Source organism: Elephas maximus, chromosome 6 (genome assembly GCF_024166365.1).
Source record: "Elephas maximus indicus isolate mEleMax1 chromosome 6, mEleMax1 primary haplotype, whole genome shotgun sequence".
NCBI classification, from domain to species: domain Eukaryota; kingdom Metazoa; phylum Chordata; class Mammalia; order Proboscidea; family Elephantidae; genus Elephas; species Elephas maximus.
Genome location: NC_064824.1, coordinates 111,666,550 through 111,688,347, shown reverse-complemented (window position 1 = coordinate 111,688,347; position 21,798 = coordinate 111,666,550). Strand labels below are relative to the sequence as shown.

The following is a 21,798-nucleotide window of genomic DNA, read 5'->3' as shown; positions in this document are numbered from 1 at the left end:
GACAATCGCAGGATGCAAAGACATTTTAGTCCTGTCTCCTTTTTTGCATCTTAGTTGTTTGAAAATAAATCATTTTTAAGTCGAAAGTACCTCAGTTTTTCTTTTGGGAATGTGAAGGTAATTTGTTTATTACTAAATCTACATGATTGGAAAAGTGGTAGATTTTTCCTTTTAAAATAAAATTTTAACTCTAGTTCTGTAATCTCATTAAAAAAAACCAAAAAATTTATTATTCGTACCTGCTGAGCGCTGTGGTAGATGTACAACGCTGACTAACCCTCCTCTCAAAAGAGCATACATTTCAGAGATAGACACAAAGAGAGAGGCAGAAATAACACAAATAACACAAGGATGTGAAGCAAGGAGAAAAGTGGTGGGGGAAACATTGACTCTGAATTCATCCAATGCATACGTTCCGAACTAGAACTTTGGTGTCATGGCATGATAGTGTTGGGAATGGAGTGTGGGGTGGTGAGCTTCATCCCACAGGGGATGTGGCCAGGGTAAAAATTCTGCTGTGATCTGAGGCTGAAAAGCCGTTTCATTAGAGATTCTAGATGAAAGTAATATAGGAACATAATATAAATTTAAAACAGTGGAGAAAGATATAAAGTGAAAGGTAAAAACACCATTACCCAAGTAATCCCAGTCTTCAGTTTCTTGTGTTACCAATTTAAGTATTCTTCTAGAATTTTTATCTTTAGGCATCTCTATTTCTTTCTGCGCACGTGCGCGCGTGCACACACACACACACTCTTTCCTTTTCTGTTAACACAAATAGGGTACTCTGTGCATGCTGTTTTGTGGCGTGATTTTTCTTTTAGGGATTTTTTTTTTCATTTCAACATGAAGGAATTCACCTCATTCTTGGTTCATGGCTGCATGTCCTTCTGTTGTATGGATACACTGTGGCTTTATTTAACTAGTCCTCCGCTGATGGACATTTAGGTTGTTTCTAGGTTTTTGCTACTCCATAAACAGTGTTACTGTAACATCTTTTCCCACCTATTTACCTCAGCAGTAACTGGTTTTGGAGCCCCTGGATGGTGCAAACGGTTAATACCTTTGGGTGCTATTTGAAAGATTGGTAGTTTAAGCCCACCAAGAGGTACCTTGGAAGATAGGCATGGTGATCTACTTATGAAAAATCAGTTATTGAAAACCCTATTGAGCACAGTTCTACTCCGCCACACTTGGGGTCGCCTTGAGTTGAAGTTAGCTCAACGGCAACCAGCTTTTTGTTTTTGGTACCTTTGCATACATTCTTAAAATAACTTTAGGTTTGTTGTGTTAAGAAGTTTACGCATTGACCATTTTGATGGATACCCATTAACCCATTGCCGTAGAACCAATTCTGACTCATACTGACCCTATGAAACATAGTAGAACTGCCCTGTAGAGTTTCCAAGGAGTAGCTGGTGGCTTCGAATTGCTGACCTTTGGGTTAGCAGCTGATCTTTTAATCACCATGCCATCTGGGCTCCTTGATGGATACAGTATTGCCCAATTGCCCTTTGTAAAGGTAACCATTTGCACTCTAACCAATTGTGTGTTGTTAGTCCCTCTTTCAGTACCTTTGACAACACTGCATTTTATTAATTTTGATTATTCTGATAGAGGGAAAAATTGCATCTAGGTATATTTCGTTTTTCTTAATTATGAATACTTAAACATCTTTTTGTATGTTTTTTGGTGGGAAAACCATTTTACTTCTGTCCCACAAGAATATTTCTGCTTTAGCGTATAGTGAAAATAATAATAAAAAAACTCTGTTAATAAGTAGGAGGAAGGAAAAAAAAATCTTATTTGAGATCCATGTTTTCAGGCAGATTTATTAAAGGATAGTGGAAAGAGACTGATCATTCAATGTTCAATAAAAACTTCCAAATGTTACATACTTTAGAGCAGAAGATGCAGCTTTTATTCCTGGTTCTGCTTTGATTTCACTGGTTCATCTTGTTAAAACTCTTTTAAGACCTGTGGGACACATTACATCCCAGCCACTTTTTGTCCCTCTGGAGTTCCTTGGGCACAGGGCAGCCCAATTTCAATGCATTTAGCCTTAAGGTGGGAGCCTTTGAAATGCATGAAACTGAAAAATCCTGAGTGGGAGCCTCATTTTTGTGTAGATTGAGCATTATCTTAGGTGATGCCTCTCTGATGTGTGAATTTCCTAAATTTTTGACAGGTTTGCCTTTATTTCTGTGAGATAAGCTTCCTCACTATGTTTACCGATTATTGTGTTCTCTTGAGAATGTGTGTAACAGCTAGAATAAGCTATTGCCAGTCTTCATTCAGTCATAATGGCCATTTTCTCCTTTTTGTCAATCATTGTTTCCAGGTGTTACTGGCTCCCTTCCTTTCTAGTTTCTGAGTAGTAAATAATGCGTTTCCAATAGGAATAATGCATTGTAGTGGTACATTTCAAGAGACTGGGACTCCTGTAAGTTATTCTTACTCTGCATTCAATTTCAGGGCCCAGTCATTGCTTCCACATGTAACAGTGGCATGCATTGCTCTGAGCAGTTCTGCAGTATTCCAGGGCAGCTGCTTCTGCTTCTTGGCTGTTAGTACTGTTGTTATAAGGAAGACTACATAGTAGTGTTAATTTTCCTGAGATCAAAATTGTTTTGGTGTTATTTATTTGACCTGTAAATAGTGTTTTTGTATTAATGAGGAATGCATTGTAGTGGTAATTTTCCTGAAATAAAAAATACCTTGACTTTTTTTATTTGGGCGATGAGTACTTCTTTTGCAGTAAGGAAGAATGCACTGTACCATGTTTTGAAAAGTTTCAAGAAAAATAATAAAAAGGCTGTGAAGAAGACTAGAATAAAATATATATGCAGACATTGCCAGGTGCCTACTTGTTTTATCTCATGTTTTGTGAATTTTCAAGAAATAAAATTAAAACATTAAAAAACCGTATTTTGCTATTTTGTTATTGATTCATATCAGCAGGATTTACGTCATCCACAGTCTGCTGGAACGAACATATGGAATCCCAGATAATGGGTGTCAAAATTTATAACTCATAACAAAAATTTTGAATTGGTCCTTTAATCAGTGTGCCTTCATTAGTGAAAACACGTAGTATCATCAAAAAATTCAAAGGGGAAAATAATTGGGTCTTGAAAGGGTTAAGTCACATAAGAAACCATTCCATTGTATTTAGCACAGCACTTCAATAAACTTCAGAAGTTGACAAAATTGTAGTTGTAATGAAATCTGGCCATCCATATAGCAGTTCTTTTAGAAGAAAAGAGTGTATATCTGAACAGTAGAAGTCGCAACCAAAGAATACACAAAGAATTTAGGAAGCTTTTACTTAAGGGGAATTTGATGAATTTCATTTAAGTTGCTAAGTGAGTGTTAGGGATAAGGGAGCAGCTATATAGGTAGGAAAGGACTGGATTTCTCCACGTGCCGTATTTCAAGACTCTTGATCACTGAGCCTATCATTTAATGAGTAAGTTGAATTGCTTAGAACACCACTGGCTAAGCCTGCTCCTGAGAAAAGCAAGTTTACAAGTTTTTCTTATAAACTTGTTCATGAAACCACCAGATTTGGACTTACCCTGAGCTTTCTTTACATGGAAAACTGAAATGTAGAGCAGAGAAGGTTCATTGTGTGATGTGTATGTTTTTACATGAACAGATTTGCACCCAAGGGCATTGTGAGTGTTATAGCTTTCGCTGAAAGCCCCCAGTTTGCCCCAAATACTAGATTGTTGTCACTCTGTTAAAGAATACAAGATATACACTAGTAGAGTCACCAGGGACGTGGTGACCCAAACAAAATGCTGCATTTGAATAAACATGTAATTTCTTCTTTTTCCCACTTCTTCAGAATGGTGGTAGGGGGACCTGGCTGAGACATCCTGTTTTTCTTTTTGCCTGTGAAACCATATTTTAAAATGTCAGGCTTCCAAGTTCTCTTCTAAGGCTAGAACTTTTTTTCTTTTTTTAAATGCACTCATGTCATTCATCTCACCACTGAAAATAACCCCAATGAATCAAACACTTACTTCGAAGTGACCCTAGAGGTCGTTTAGAACAACTTCCTAAACAAAGCAAGACTGACCTTGACAGTGTGCATGACAGGTGGTCTCTGGGATTTTGCTTGACTGCTTTCAGTGCTAAAGGAAGGAAGCCCACTGCTGCATTGTTGATCAGCTCTAATTCATAGAAAGTTCTTCCTTGTATTGTGTCCTCATCTGCCTCTCTGGAATGCCACTGCATTTTTACTAAGATATAAACTAAATATCTAAGAGGAGTTAAGATGCTCTGTCAGTGTATTAGTGCTCTTAGATTATGTTTTCATATAGGTTTTTAGAGAGTTTTGCATTGGCCCATGTGTTTAAAAAAGACTGTCATAATTTCCTCTGAGGAATAATGTCACAAGTATAATACTCAGCCTGTACATTCTGTTTCTTTCCGTCTCTTCCCAGTTTTGAGTAAGCCATGTAAGTATGGTTAAATAAACAAGAACAAAATATAACAAAAAAAAATTTCTGCATTTATTTTCATAAGAGTACCTCGTATTAACTCTTAGGTATTTTACCTTTAAGAAATTTTTAAATCTTTTATTTGGCAATTCAGATTAAATTGTAGTTAAAATAATATTTTCGTATGGAAACTATGCATGCTTTTAAGACAGAAATTCCTTGATTTATGTTTTCATTTCAGATATAACACAGAATTTTGACTGTGCACAGAAGTTTGGTCAGTTAGTATGTCTCTCCAAAACCTGATGCTTTTGAATTGGTTACTTTGGGACTAAAAAGTTACAAAGGATATAGAGAGATGTTGCAAAACTCCATGTATGAACAGAATGGGATCATTTTTCAGAGATTCAGTTATCTTAGACTGTGTAAACTTACCAAAAAATTTCAGCAGACATTTCTTATGAATGATTCCTAGGTGAAGAAGATAATATGGGGGTCCCCTGATGGGGGTTCTGTGTGCCCTAATTTGTTCCTCTGAGGATATTAACAGTATTTGAATTGGCTTATGACTTCATATTTCTCCCTTGCCTGAGTGGCAGTTTTACTGTGCCTTTTTTGGCTTTACTATTGTAATTGGATATGGAATTGTGCTGGGAAGCGTATATTTCAATATGTGCACCTTAGCAATCTAAATCATTAGGATGATGACTCATGCACATTTAACAGGAAAATTGGCTGGCTTTATCTTTGTGTGAACATTTGGGAGGAGCTGACCCCTAGTTGCAAAGATACCATGAGTGTTCTAGGTCACCTGTGGCAAAACCTTGATGTGTGCAGGGTGGCAATCTCTCTGGGTAAGCCTGGCTAGATTTTGTCAGGCATGCCTTTAGTTTAGAGAATTATCTAATTAGGAAATTCACTAGCTGAAAAATGATTGGATATAGGTTTAAGGATGTGTTAGCCCATTTAATTATGTCACTGCTGATTTGATAAGGGTGCTTCTTCTGCAAGTTTGCATTATAGCCTATGGTTAAATAACAGCCAAGTCATTTTGAAAATAATTATATCATATAGTATGGTTTCCTCAACTTGTTTGAGTATAAGAAGCCTCTGGGATGCTTGTAAAAATAAAGATTCTCAGACCTCACTCAAGATATACTGTAAAAAAAAAAGTGGCACTGGTGGTAAAAATGGCATGGTGGCAGTGTCAGACCTCCTCATCTAACTTCACAAAGGGAAGGAGGGAGTCACCATCAGTATAAGCCTGAGGCTGATTCCTATGAAGCAAAGGTCAGACATACCTCCTCTCTCTAACATTTTTTACCAATTCTGACACCAGCCATCCTTCCAATGGAACCCTCTACTTCTTGCTGGCCACATAGAACTCACAAAACCATCCTTAGACTTACGGTGTTTATTAGGGAAATAACAGTTTACAACTCAGGATCAGAAATGACTCAGGATACAGCTCTTCAATCAGGACAGCCTCTTTTGAGCCATGCCTGCAGGAAGGCCTCTCTCCTGCCTTTGGCTCCTCAGCCCCTTGGCCCCTTGACCCCTTGGGCCTTTTGAGCTGGCCCAGCCTCTGCCCTGCTCAGGCAAGTGTTACAAAGCTCTTTAGTGCCACCAATAAGTGCCCAGAGGCACCAAACTCCACCAGTAAGCCCCTGCCCCAAAGGCGCTCAGCCCTCTTGCTCTGCCAAGTGCCTGGAGGCACCCCATTCTGCCAGCAAGCCTCCTACCCGATGGCACTCAGCTTTTTTGTAGTGTGGGTCAGGAAGCCCACTGTGCTGTCTCCTGGTTCTGCTGCCTTTCATGCTGCCATATCTGTGCCACTGCTTCTCTCCATCTCTGCTGTTAAAGCTCTCTCTCTCTCTGTCTTCTGAATCTAGGAGGCTCTCAGTGCAGGGACCCTGGGTCCAAAGGACATTCTGCACTCCCGTCTATTCTCCTTGGTGATAGTCAGTTCCCCTGTCCTCTCCCTGCCTCTAGGATGGCTCATTCTAAGCCTAACAGCATGGCATAACTGACCAGTTCCCTCTTTAGGGTTCTTATAACTTATTTGCATGGTCCTACTCCCACAAGGGTACCAGGCACCTTACTTGTATTATTAGCAAGCTGTCCAGTTCCCTTGGTGGGCAACAAGCACCTTTTTTTGCATAGTCCCACCCAATCATTTCGTGGGAATTACAAGACCATGCCAAGAAAGGCTATATAAAAGCTATCTATCACACTGCATATACTAAATTAGAATCTTCAGGGGAGGGGCCTGTAACTCTGATTCTGCCAAACAGGCCAGTTTAGGAAACACTATCGAATAGTATATATGCAGGGAATGGAAAAGGACTGCACTGGAAAAGACAATATAGCTTACTCCAAGGAGTTTGGGAATTACTACATGATACCATCTTCAAACACTAAATTACCCCATGCTTTCTTTTCAACAAATGATGGAAGACTGTCACTGATCTATACATGTAGGGGACTTCTAGCTCTATTCAAGAAAAAAGTAAAATGTAAAGATTTAAACTATCATTTTTATTGCAGTGGAGTCTCTGGGTGGTACCGTTAACACACTCAGGCCCTAACCTTAAAGTTGGAAGTTCAAGTCCAGCTACAGGGAACTTGGCAGAAAGGCCTGGCAATCTGCTTCTGACAAATCAGCCTTTGAAAACCCTATGGAGTACAGTTCTACTGTGACACACATGGGGTCACCATAAGTTGGAAAGGATTCAACAGCAACTGCTTTTTTTTGGTTGTAGTACTCAAAGGATCTTTTCATCTCTTTCTTTTTCCCCTCCTTGCCTTTGATTATGTTTCTCTTTCTTGACCTTCTGGGTCATTTTATTTGGGATGTTTTATAGAAATGTGTGTAATATTTTCACACTGTATTTTATGAGATCGAATATTTTCTCTCCTCTCTTCTGTGTTGTATTCCTTCAGCCTGTTTACACAAAATAGACACATGTTCCTGTTTCTGCCAGAGAGTTCGTACATGTGTTGACACTTCAGAAATAATCAGTTTAGATTTCAACAGCTGATTAATTTTCTCTTCTAACCAAACTTAGAAAGAGCTCTTAAAAATGGTAACAGATAGTATTCTACGTAATTTCATCTGTAAGAATATACTAAGGGTCATCTTAAACCAGTGCCGTGCTGTGGTTATAAAAGGCCTTTGGTGTAGTTATGTTTTTCTTTGTTGTGTCTTAAAGAAGCTGTCAAAACATTTAGAAACCAATCTGCCAAGAGCAATATTCCACGAGTAATCACAAATTTTATTAAGATCCTTTGATTTATAGTGAGTCTCTGAAAGTTAGAAAGAATATTGGTGGAATTCCAGGAATATCCTACGTAACCTGCTAAACAGTTTCACAAGGACTCCAACTTCCACATTGAATTACTACCGAGTGGAAGAAATATAGCTAATGGTATCAGCATGGCACCCAAGTACTGATTTGCCCAAGATAGGAAGCCATATCCCTGTGATCTAGAGTCAAAAGGAAAGAAGAGATGTACGTTTTAAATGCACTTGGGCAAATGGTTACCAGGTTGACCTTATATTTCTCCAATAGTCTGTAGAAATAGACTAAAAATAGAACAAGACCTTAATAGAATTGGTAGCAATAATGAATAGAAAAGATAGAATCAGAAAGCATGAAACTGATTTCTAGAATAGATCCTAAGGGATAATTATTATGCATCTCCATCAGTTAGCAAGTATTTATTGAATACTTATTTTATGAAAAAATCGTATGTACTACAGAGATGAATGCAATCATTCCTTAAAAAGAATACAGTTTAGCAGAAAGAAATTATAAATGAATAAAAAATTAAATTGTAGAATATTTTAGATGTGAGTTTGAGACGTTCAGTAAACATCGCAGGGTTTCCCAGTTACATCCACATAATTAAAGCAGAAGATACACTGATTTCTTAGGAAGAATTGGTGGTAATCTGCCTTCTAGTTAGATTCATAGAATTAGTCATTTCCTTTCTGTAGTCTTGTCACCTCTTTCTATAATATAACCCTGTCAGTCACTCCTCTTCCTAGGAACCTTTATAACCCCCTTACCTACAGAATGAAGCTTAATAAGCACTTTTGTATTTTATGCTTCACCCTTTATTAACCAGTCCAATCTACCTTTTTATCTTTGTCTCTTGGAATTCTCTTTCACATACTCTGTGCTTTAGCCCCAGACACTTGCCATGTCTTGAAATAACATGCTCTTTCATATTGCTTTACCTTTGCATAAATCTTACCCTTTTCCTTGAATTGGTCTCCTTTTTTTGACAGACAAACTTCCAATCCTCTTCAAGACCAACCTAAATGTTGTTGTTTCTTTGAGGCTTTAGTTATTCCCCATATTCTTGTGGGACTGAGTATGCACGTATCTCTATTATAGAATTTACCACATTGTATTGTTATTTTATGTCTTCGTCTTCCATACTAGACTTTGAGATCTTCCAGGGCAGGGGCTGTGCCTTGTTCAACTTTGCACTCGTAGTGTTGCTACTGTACCTGGTACACTCTTCTCCAGTGTTTTATGAACAGATGCATAAGGAAGAAATAATGGGTTTTTATGAAGTGGATGAGAGTGGAGCTGTATTTAAGGAAGGAGAGATGGCAACATTGCCTTTAGCTGGGGAGCGAGGAGGGGGAGGCTGGGAGAGGACAGAGAGAGACCCAGGCCCATATAACCTGTAAAACAGAAAAACAAATCCATTGCCATCGAGTCGATTCTGACTGATAGTGACCCTATAGGACAGAGCAGAACTGCCCTATAGGGTTTCCAAGGAGCGGCTGGTGGATTCAAACTGCCAGCCTTTTTGATTAGCAGGCATAGCTCTTACACCGCTCCACCAGGGCTCTGTATAACCTGTAGTCCACCTTTGATAGCAAATCTTGTCTCCAGACAAATAGATACCATTTCACTAAGGTCAAACAAGTGAGACTTCCTCTTCCTTTGCCAGGTACTTTCCTCTAAGAGTGTGGTTCTTGTGGATTAATTTAGTTATTATTTTTTGTCTCCTTCAGGACTGTGACTGAAGGTCAGTTTTTATCTCATTTCACCTTCCTTTATGTGAACAGGATGCAGCTTTAGGTACTGTAGTAGTAATCCATATAGAATGGTGAGCTCTGGACTCATGACTGTAGAGATGGTTGGGCACTCAGCACTGAAGCCTATTCAGGTCTTGCTTCATGCTTATTCTTGTAGTTCAGAGCTGGCCAGGATGGATAATGCCCGTAGCGTGCCTCATAGCAGGCTAGAGTATTAATAAGCACAATTCCTATGGACTTCCTTATATGTGTCATTTGTCACAGAATAATAACAGTGGTACACCCTTTCTTCTTTGTCCTTCTCATATTTCTTCTCTCCCACACTTTCATCTGTCCTGTTTGTGCTGGCTCATGGTTTTAGACTTCAGATGAAACTTCCCCTGGCTAAATTTCGGGACATTTGTTTCAGCTGAGTCGTTTACCCGTTGTCAAGCTGACCTATTTTATAAAATTTAAGAAAAAATAAAATGAGGTTGCGGTGGAATGAGTACTTAGAACTCAGGAAGGGGCATGCCACCAGTGCCCCAGCAAAGGTTATGTAGATAGGGCTGCCTTTAAAGAAGGATATGAATTGTCTTTGGGCCCCTTTTGCTATTCTTTCTTCTTTTTAGCACCCTTTCTTTAGAAACCCACTTCCTCTGTGGTACTTTTTGCTTCTTCACTATCCCGCTCAGTCCTGCCCTTCCTTTCAAGGTTGCATGATTCTAACGTGTGTCTCCACAACCCCTCTTCATCCAAATCCAAATCTGTCTATGGGAACTAGGAACCCATCTCTCAACTTGCAGTCCTACTGGAGAACAATTCATGTAAACTAATTTAATCCAAGATATAAAAGATGGACATAGTTTAATAGATTACTGTTATCTTTATAGTAGCATATATGCTTTAATAGAGATTTTTAGAAATTTGGTCTTATGGCTTAGCAGCAAATCTCTGATAATGGGAATTTCAGGCACCACATCACAATGGAGGGTGTGAAAGAGAAGTTTGGGGCCATGCATATTATTCTTCTGTTTTCTACCAAATTTTAACATTAAAGTGTCTATTTCTAGCCCAAAGGTAGTACCAGATCTTTTTTTTTTTTTCCTTTGAGTATAGAATATCAGTAGTAATATAACAAAAGACACACTTTGTGGTTAGAAAAAGTATTAGAGAGTATCAGTATCTGGAAGTGACCCCTTAGCCATTCTTTGACCCCGTGCCAAATAATTTGGGGAAGGACATCTCTGGCAGCATCATTAAAGCCAAATAAGAGCTTGATAGTTGCTTTCTCCCCCAGCCGTTAACTTTTAAAGAATAAATTTAAGTTTTACTTTGTTCTCTTCCCCTTTCTTTAAATTATCTAAGACATATATAACCATTGTGCTAGCCATTCCCTATAATGAGTAGTTAATACTACTTTACATTTTACCAAGAATCCCTGGGTGGCACAAATGGTTAACGTACTTGACTGCTAACCAAATGGTTAAAGGTTCGAGTCCACCCAGAGGTGCCTCAGAAGAAAGGCAATATACTTCTGAAAAATCAGCCATTGAAAATGCTATGAAGTACACACATGGAGTTGCCATGAATTGCTGTTGACTTGATGGCAGCTGGTGACTGTGTGCAAGGTAAAATGCTAGGCATATCAAGAAGCTCAATAACCTGACTAGAAGCTGGGGCATAGGTTTCGCCTACGTTTAAATCCTGGCTCTACTTACCTGTTGTGTGACCTTGGACTAGTTACATGACCTCTCTGTGAGTCATCGCTTTTGGTCCTAAAGAGTGTGAAGTACAACGCTTAGGCTTTAAAAAAAAAAAAGGCTTTGGGGGGGGCATTAAATGAGTTGAAGCATTTAAAGCTGCTAGCATAGTATGAATGGAACCCTGGTGGCACAACGGTTAAGCGCTCAACTGCTAACCAAGCGGTCGGTGGTTCGAACCCATCAGTGGCTCTATGGGAGAAAAGACGAGGTGATCTGCTCCCATATAGATTTCGGCCTAGGAAACCTTATGGGGCAGTTCTGCTCTGTCCCATGGGGTTGCTGTGAGTTGGAATCTACTCAAAGGCAAACAACAATAACAACAGCATAGTATGAGGCACATAGTAAGTGTTCCAGTAAATGTGAGATAATATTATTAAATAACTGTTGAGGGAATGACAGTAGTTCCTGTGGCTTGCTGTGTGGGAGAAGCAGTGTTGAATGACAGCTGTTCGTGTACAGGTTGGTTCACTTTTTAGGGTCAGGAGACTTTGTGAAACTTCTTTCTTTCATAGTACAGCACAGAAAATTCAAACTAAAATTTTAATATTTGTTTCTTTCCCATACTCTTTTAATCTGAGCTTTTTAAAAAATTCCCTACGGAATTTTACCTTAAATGCTATAGAATAAAAATTATTAAGTACATCGGTTACCTGAAGAATTTATAATATGGGTTGATTTTCCTGGATTGTGATTAGTGGATGTAAAGATGATGATGATTTTAAAAAAGGATATTTTAATAGCATTTATTTTATTATAAACATTTTAAATAGAATGAATGCAGATTAGTTAAAGGGGAAATAAAATATGCATAAGTAAACAAAAGAAAAAGAGGCAAAACTCATAATCCCACAATCAACGCCAGTTATCATTAAAAATAATAATAGCAAATTCTTATACTGCACTTACTGTGTTCCCAGCACTGTTTTAAAGGCTTTGCATATATAATTTTTTTTTAATCAATTCGAAGTGGATCTAGTCAAGTAATTTTCTTTGCCCATATAGACATGGATGGGATTATATATGAAATACAAACTGATTACTTTTCCCTCAACAGTACACATCCTAAACACTGTTTGAGTTACTAAGCAAATTTAGATGTTATAATTTTTAGCAGCTACAGAGTATTTCATTATGTGGTAATGGGCCTATTGGTGCATCATTATTGTGCTCCTGTAATGAAGGGAGAGCTTGAAATTTAAGATGTTGACAATATGATTTTGTTTTTCAACAAATAGTGGTTAGTAGCTAGAGATTCAATAAAGATAATCTTCTATTCTGACATATTAGAAGAGGGTCTGCTAGTACTTTGGTATACTTAAGAGTTTTACTCTGTTTTTTTGTACCTTCTTTGCAAAGTAAGAAAGCTTTGAATGTCACACAGCTATTTTTCCTCCTCATTTACCCATACAATGTGATAATGAGACAGCTAGTTCTTAGCTAAAATGTTTTAAACTAAAATAAGATCTAGGTATTTGTTACGTGTCAATAATTTGACTCTCTTGATTTACTGACATTGGCGTGTTGTATTTTGGCATGTCTTAGTTTTGCCAGGAAGGAGTTAGGAGTATTCCATGATAGTCAGTTGAGATCCGTGTCGTTTGACTCACATAGTGCCTTTACCTATCCCTTTAATTTATTTTTAAGGTAGGAAATCAGAGTGATGGATTGGTTTCAGGGTGTAAACACAAGTCTCTGATTATAATTTGGGAGATACATGGATCTGAAGTTGATGGCTAACCAGGCAAGCTTCCATTATCTCAAGAACCTGTATCAATTAATCTGCTATCATTTTGAGACACCTCACTGTGCAAATAGACATTTTCCCAGGGTGGTGGAAAACAACGTGGAAATATTGGCTTATGAAGTTTTAATTCTTCCAGTTTTTCAAGCCTATACCGTTTCCTTTATCCAGCAGCTGATTAGGAGGGGACTAGACATTTTATTGGAAACCCTGGTGGCATAGTGCTCAAGACCTATGGCTGCTAACCAAAAAGTCAGCAGTTTGAATCCACCAGGCGCTCCTTGAAAACCCTATGGGGCAGTTCTACTCTGTATTATAGGGTCACTATGAGTCGAAATCGACTTGAAGGCAAAGGATTTTTTTCTTTACACATGTTATTTTCTTCTCTAGTCACCGTTCTGTTTCTTCCTACCTCAAACCAGTACTATTTCATATCTAATATGAGGGCTTAAAATATATAGTATTATTTTATTTTCCTAGGCCAGTGTTCCACATAAAATAAAAGTTCAATACATTTATTGAATGTTGAATGAATAAAATTAGATTAAGACATATATAGCAACATGAAATATAATTTAGTATAATTTGCATGATTATATATGTTTACTATTCATCTTTTCACAAATACTGTGCCCCTGCATAATCTACTATATTTTTACACAAATTTGGCACAGTGGTTGAGAGCTACAAGCTATGGCTGCTAACCAAAAGGTTGACATTTTGAATCTACCAGCCACTCCTTGGAAACCCTATGGGGCAGTTCTACTCTGTCCTATAGGGTCGTTGAGTTGGAATTGACTCAATGCCAATGGGTTTGATTTGGTTTTGGTTTGGTGCCCCAACATTACTTACCATGTTTTTACACAAATAATGTGTACCTTCTAGGTTTGTTTGTCAACTGCACCCACTCCACCCCACCCGCTTGTCCCCTCCCCCGAGGTATTTTTGTAAACGCACTACTTTTTTTTTTTTTACAGCAACATGTTAAAAAAAGTTGGCACAGTGGCACTTATGAATATATGGGGGGGCACTGTTGGCAAACAAACATAGAAGGTACTCATTTTTTGTGTAAAAATATGCTAATTTTGCTGTCTTTGAGCCAGATTTAAGCCTGCTCTTTTACAACTTTTAAAGATTAATATGCATTTGACTTATATGCAAAGGACCTCTTTAAAGTGTTGAAAAGCAAAGGTGTCACCTTAAAGACTGAGGTGTCCCTGACTCAAGCCATGGTATTTTTCAATCGCGTTATATGCATGTGAAAGCTGGGCAATGAATAAGGAAGAATAAAGAAGAATTGATGCCTTTGAATTGTGGTACTGGCAGAGAGTATTGAATATACCGAGGACTGCCAAAAGAATGTGAACAGGTCTGTCTTAGAAGATGTACAACCAGAATGCTCCTTAGAAGCAAGGATAGCGAGACTGCGTCATACATACTTTGGGCATATTGTAAGGAGGGATCAGTTCCTGGAGAAGGACATCATGCCTGGTAAAGCACCAGGTCAGTGGAAAAGAGGAAGATCCTCATCGGGATGAATGGACACAGTGACTGCAACAATGGGCTCAAGCATAACAATGGTTGTTAGAATGGTGCAGGACCAGGCAGTGTTGCGTTCTGTGGTACATAGGGTCGCTGTGAGTTGGAACCAACTTAAGGGCACCTAATGACAGCAACAATGCATTTGACTTAATTCTTGAAATCTTTCCCTGTGTAGGTTTAAGCTTTTGTTTTCTAAGAATTTTATGCTTTGATCAAAGTAATGTTAAGTAAGATGCTGTGGAAAATCATATATTCACACTTTTGGGCGGGGGGTTTGAAGGAATCTCTTTACCCTGAGTTTCGCATTCTCTTTCATACATTTTATTTTAGAAACACATTTAGTTCATACAGTGTCATATATCACATAGTCAAAATGATTACTGTTAATTACATTTCTCAAGTACATCTAATGATAAATAAATGGGTAAAATATAAAAGAAGAAAAATCCTGCTTTTTCTTATTTAATATTTTATTTAATTCAAAATACTCTTTTAGGTTTTTTTTTTTTTTCTGTAATAATTTATATTTAGGATCTACCAAAGTAAACTATCAGAACACTTGTCAGGGTGAAAAAAAAAAAAACTCTACCCTGCAGCACATACACTGATGCAGGTACGTGCACACGCACATATACATTTTTATTTTTTTTAATTTTAGGGGAAGATTAAATTTTAGATTTTTCTGAGGAGAGTAACATATACATACTTTTGAATACCCTATTATCATTATCGGAAACCCTGGTGGTGTAGTGGTTAAAAGCTACAGCTTCTAACCAAAAGGTTGGCAGTTCGAATCAGCCAGGCACTCCTTGGAAACTCCAAGTATGGGGCAGTTCTGCTGTGTCCTATAGGGTCGCTATGAGTCAGAATCAACTCGACGGCAGTGGGTTTTTTTTTTTTTTTTTTAATTATCATTATCATATATGAGCACTGAAAATATATTAAAAATTTCAGTCAGTTAATATTTCAACTAAAATTTGGAATTGGGTATCAATGTTGAAGGAATTCAGGAAGACATTAAAGGGCAGTGAGCAAGGCTCAACAGATCTTTTAGGCAGGACTGATTGTTATGGGTACATCAGGAGGGCAGCGTGGTATTTGCAGTGGGAGATACGTGTTCTGCCAGTCTGCTAGCATTTGCCGTCCTTGTGATGAGTGTAAAACTATCCATTTACCTTTATTTCTGTTAAACTTGTGAACTCTTGCCTTGCCTTGCTGAATAGATGCCAACTTTAAGAATATAATCTCAGTCAGATTTAGGAACATGCTGAAACAAAATAAAACAAACACCTACCTCCACCCCTCAGCCATACTTAGAAAAAAAAGGTGTGTCAGATATCAATATATCAATAGGTGAGAGACAGAGAGAACTTGTTTCCAAAGTAAATTAACTTTTAAAACGTAAAGCTTTTAAATAGACTGTTGTATCATTAGGGGTTTCTTCAGACTATACCTGAAATTAATATAGTATATTTACAAGAGACAGCCTGAATATGAATACTGTTTGATATGTATAATGGATAAATCCCAGCAAGTTGATTGAACAGTAAAATTAAACATAGTAAAAACCTATTCTCCATTGTCTCCAAAGTTCACTTTGGAGAGACCCTGGAATACTGGGAGTTGAAGAGGAAATCAGATCATTTTTTCCTCTAAATCAGATTGAAATGCCATATAGAGTAGGACCCCTCTCTGCCTAGCATTTCAGACTGAGCTAGAGCTGTACCTTCTTAGCTCTCCCGGCCAGTCCCTTGCTAGAGCCATGCTGAGAGCCAGCATGAGTACACGTTGGTTTTGGTGAATAATAAAATGGACTCATTTTTCTGTCATTGGGACAGTGACCACTGGATACTTGTGCCCTTTCATACAGCATTCTACCACATGCCTGTCCTTGCTCCTGTTGTCATCCTCTGGGAATTAGCTTATAAATCTGGAGAGGGAGAGTTCTCCTCTATTCCCTAAGAGGATATTTGTTCAGATCAACTCTCTTGATGCCATTAACATCTCCAATAGGAGTTCTGGGTAAGGGACTTTGAACCCATGGATTCCAGGAACTTGGACATTGAGTTCCTTATGACATACCTATAGTAGCGCTGAGGATACTGTTAACATTTTTCACTACTCAATCAGAAACAATAGGGAATAAGCAATAAGCCGAAAGGTTTCCGTAAGATCTCTTTAGGAAACTTAACATAAAAGTGTTTTTTTTTTTAAATCTATAGATTTAAAAATCTGGAGCATAATGCTATATATACCATAAATATTAAAGTATTACTGTAGAGTACTTTTTTTTTTTAATTGTCATAATATATGAAAACTTCTTCAGACCCTACTCCTAAATTATATTTTCTTAGCTTGCTTAGTGAGTGATTTCATAAAGGCCTTAAAATAACTTAAATGCATCCATGTGTGATGGGGGAATAAAGAGAGGTCTTAATGCTTACTTAATTCAGAAAATATTTATTCGTTATCCTACAGAGCCATGATCTAAATTTTAAAAAACAATTAGACATTTAGATCATATTGGCACACTAATAATTACTTTTAAAAATTTTGTTGAACCAATCAGACATATTTTTTCAAGTGTATATTCGCATGTAATAACCTATTTAGTCTCCCTAAATCCCAATTAGGTAGATACTATTATTGCTCTTATTTTATAGACAAGAAGCTGAGGTGTAATTAAAAGCCATTAAGAAATAGAGCTGTGATTCAAACCCAGGCCATTTGGCTCCAGAATCCTTGTTCTGAGCTCGTATGACAATGGTTCTAAAACTGCAGACTGCAACTTATTATGGGTTAGAAAATCAATAAAATGTCTTAGAACCAGCACATCAGTAAAATGATAAGGAGCAGAAAAAATACAAGATCACAGTATATTATGTATAGTAAATATATTGTTTTACAAAGCTATTTTTCATAAACATATGAATATATATGTAGACACACAGACATGTGTATACAGAGTTGCAATAAAAAATATATATCTAGATCAAAAACTCATATGAGTTTTTTGAATATGGAGTTGCTATGGTATGGAATTGACTCGATGGCAGTGGGTAGATCAAAAAATTTTCAAAGTCATTCAGCTACACTATCCATCCTCTCAATGCTTTGAAAATAGGAAACGGTAAATCTTCATTACATTTTATTAATATATTATTAAATAAAAAAACCACACACAGTGATATACTAAAAGGCTTCTGTTGAGTATGTAATTTCTCTATGGAGTAGGGCTGAAAATGTTATAGTTATTAACCAGTGGAAATATAATAGACCACTATAATAAATGAATTTATACCTGCTCCCCAAGCTAACTTTTAGTCCTCCTCCCCAGATCTTTCCAGTTGGTAATTTTTTTATTATTTGTTAAATCTTGGCTTCTTGTATTTTAATACTATTAAATAATCATAGTTCAAACCTACTGGCAATTTCTAAAAAATAGATGGAGTTAACAAATAATACAGATTCATTAAGTTAATAATATATATTAACAAGTGGGGTTTATTTCATCAATGCAAGGATAGTTCAATAATAGGAAATCTGCTAATATTTATCATAAACTAAGAAGAAAAATAGTATGGTTTTCTTTATAGATACAGAAAAGATATAAGACAAAAATCCAGGAACCATTCGCTACAAAAACATTCAATAAAATAGGAATGAAGAGAAACTTCTTTAATGTGATAAGATATGTTTATTTCAGTCCAAAAGCCACTATGATTGATGGGAAATAGATGGGGCATGTTCACTAAAGTCAGAAACAAGAGAAATTTATTTACTCTCTTCACTCATATTTAATATTGTGCTGGAGGAAATGGCCAATGTAGTTAGATAAAAGAAAGAAAATAGGAGTATAAAAACCTGGAAAGGAAGAAGTGAAACGGTCACTATTTACAGATAATTTGATTTAATACCCTTAAACGTCAGATAATTGGTTGAAAAACTATCACAAACAATAAAATAATTCCATAACAGGGCAGGTCAAATTGAGATTTGCATAATATTTGTATTAAAACATATGCAAAAGAATACTTAAATATAGAAGGGCATACTTTATTATTTGTTGATAGGTAGACTCACATCATCCATATCTCATAGTGAACATCAGGATCAATTCCAAATTGAAACAAAAATTTAAATGTGAAAGATAAAACCCATAAAAGTAGTAGAAGTAAATATGAATTCCTTGTGGACTTAGCATGTGGAAGGCCTTTTTAATTAAATTTGAAGTCTGAAAGTCAATTTAAAAAGATTAATCTATTAGAAATTATTAAAGTTTAACATTTTTACATGGTAAATATCATAAGCAAAACTAAAAGATAAATTACAAGCTGGGGATCAAATTGTAACACATATTCTGAACAAAGAGCTAGTCTCCCTAATCATAGAAACCCGTATAAAAACCCATTACCGCTGAGTATATTCAGACTCGTAGAGACCCTATAGAACAGAGTAGAACTGCCCCATAGGGTTTCCAAGGAGAGGCTGGTGGATTTGAATTGCTGACCTTTAAGTTAACAGCTGAGCTCTTAACCAGTTGACAAAAAAGACTAACTACCTAATGGAAATTTGGTGAAATTATCCTAACAGACAGCTCACAGAAAAATGCCATCAGCTCTTACACATGTAAAGAATTGCCCAACTTCACTCAGAATGAGGGGAATGTTAAATTACATTAATGTAGCGTTTTTAACCCATTACACTGGCAAAAATTCAAAAGTTTAATAGCATACTCTCTTGGCAAGGCTGCAAAGGAACAAAGACTTTCATACGTAGCTGATGGGGGTGTCTGAGTTGGTATAAATGTAAATCAGCATAAATACATTAAAACTTTGACTTAATACTCCTATTTCTATGAATTTGTTTTGCAGTATATTTGTGAAATGTCGAATATAAAAATTTAATCATTGTAATATTGTTATTAATAGCAAAAGATGGGAAACATTTCTCAATGTTCATCAGTAAAGTGTATCCAATAATAGAATTCTAAGCAGGTCTACAAAGGAATGAGAAAGTTTTATGAATATGGAAGGATTTCCAAAACATTTTGGTATGTTTTAAAAAAAGAGGAGCATAATAAAATAAGCTAGCTTTGTGCCCCGCCCCCCCTCCAAAAAAGAGGAAATATGATTGCTGGTAATTATACAAAATATATTTCAACAGATATACAAGTAATTACCTGTATGGAGGTAGGTAGATGGATGAATGAGAACTGGACAGACAGAGAGCTAGAATAGAAGCAAGACCTGTCATTATATACCTTTTAAAACTTGGTTTTTGAACCATGAAAATATATGCCACTTCAACAACAATAACAAAAAACAATTAAAAGTAGCAAATAAGCCATGTTCAATGTTAGTTCACTGAAAACTTAATTTTTCAGTTAAGTGGAACTGAAGATGTCAGTTCTTCAGTTCCTTCCCACCGGGTCTGTGAGAGATTAGCATAATCCATTAATTTGCTTCCCCCACTCCCAATTTAGAGGAAACCCTGGTGGCATAGTGGTTAAGCGCTGCATCTACCAAGCAAAAGGTCAGCAGTTCAAATGCACCAGGTGCTCCTTGGAAACTATGGGGCAGTTCTTCTCTGCCCTATAGGGTCACTATGAGTTGGAATCGCCTTGATGGCAGTGGGTTTACTCTCAACTTAAACGCAGCTTTTTCACACCAAAATGTTCATTGGTAATTTTATTTCTTATATACATTTAATCATCTTGTGTCTTGGTCTCTTGCTTTTTAATACCATCAAGCAATTATTATCCCCAAAAATGGCATTTTAAAAAAATGAGTGTACAAAAATCAGGACTTGTATTCATTTTTTTAGAATATATTCGGTATTTTTATATAAAATACTATTCTGAAAACTATATTATTTAAAATCTTTGTGAATATTTTACCTCACTTATGATTATCTCCTTGAAGTAAAACGCTGTCAGTTTGCCATGCTATAACATGATAGTATTAGTGGTAGTATTTGGAGTTTATTTTTATTAGAGTTCAAGTATAGTTAACAGAAAATTATTATCATTGGAAATGAGGCATAGATATAATTTTAAATGAAAATATTGAACATGTGTTCATCTATGAGATTCAAGGAATAATCTTAAATTTTGGTAGGATTCATTTACTAGCTGTGTGAATTACTTAACCTTTTTTAGAAAGTTGATTTCTTCATCTGTAAAAAAAAAGGCCTACTAATACTTACAAAAAAAATTTTTTTTTTTTTAATACTTACAAAACAGGGTTGTAGTCAAGATTGGAGTGAATGTCTGTAAAACACCTAGCATAGAGTCTTGGACATAACAGATACTGAAAACAAGCATTTATTATCCTGTGGTTATGTTAACCATGATATGCAGCCTTAAAATTCCAAGATGAATGGTAACAAGGCAATATTTGCAGGTTGTCACTACCTAGAATTTATTTGAATAAAATAAAAGGAGTTGGTTATAACATTTTCACTGCTGTAAATTTGTGTCTACTTGAATTTTTCATTTACAGAGTTTTATAGGATAAACTGCCAAAACCATTCTTGAAATAATCTCTCCAAATTAGAGTACTTAATATGAAGAATTAACTATTAAATTTACGTTTTTGGAAATATTTTAAATAATATTGAATTAGTTGAAAAAATAAAAACAAAAAACTGGCATATCCACTGGATGGAATAAAAGGTAGTTATTAAAATCCATGTGCTATTAAAATATGTATGAGTAAGGATTTTTCAGAATACATAAATTAAAAAGTTGTACATGTCAATATAGTAAGATCCCAGATTTTTTAAAATAAAATTCCACTATATGTAAATTTGAAGGAGCCCTGGTGGCACAGTGGTTAAGTGCTCAGCTGCTAACTGAAAGGTCAGTGGTTGGAACTCACCAGCTGGTCGATGGGAAAAAGATGTGGCAGTTGGCCTCCGTAAAGATTACAGCCTTGGAAACCCTATGGGGCAGTTCTCCTCTGTGCTGTAGGGTTGCCATGATTCAGAATTGACTCCATGGCAGTGGGCTTGGGCTTGGGCTTGGCTTGGGCTATATAAAATTTTACATATATTTCATAGATTAAAAATGGAAAGACTATACATTAAATGTTGGTAGTGGGCATCTTTGTGATTATTTGTGATCTTTGTTTTTGTCTATATTCTTTTCTAAATTTTTCAAATTTTCTACAGTGAACATGTATTCCTTTTATATCAGAAAAAAAAGGCAGTGTGTTTTTAAATGATATTCTTGAATTCCAAGAGATAGTCTCTTTTTATGAG

General features: G+C 36.4%; 1 protein-coding gene across 10 annotated transcripts in view; it reads left to right on the top strand.

Moving 5' to 3' along the window:
• The window catches only part of IKZF2 (IKAROS family zinc finger 2), a 173,740-nt gene that overhangs the window by 28,443 nt on the left and 123,499 nt on the right, over positions 1-21,798 (top strand). The gene's annotated exons all lie outside the window — the stretch shown is intronic.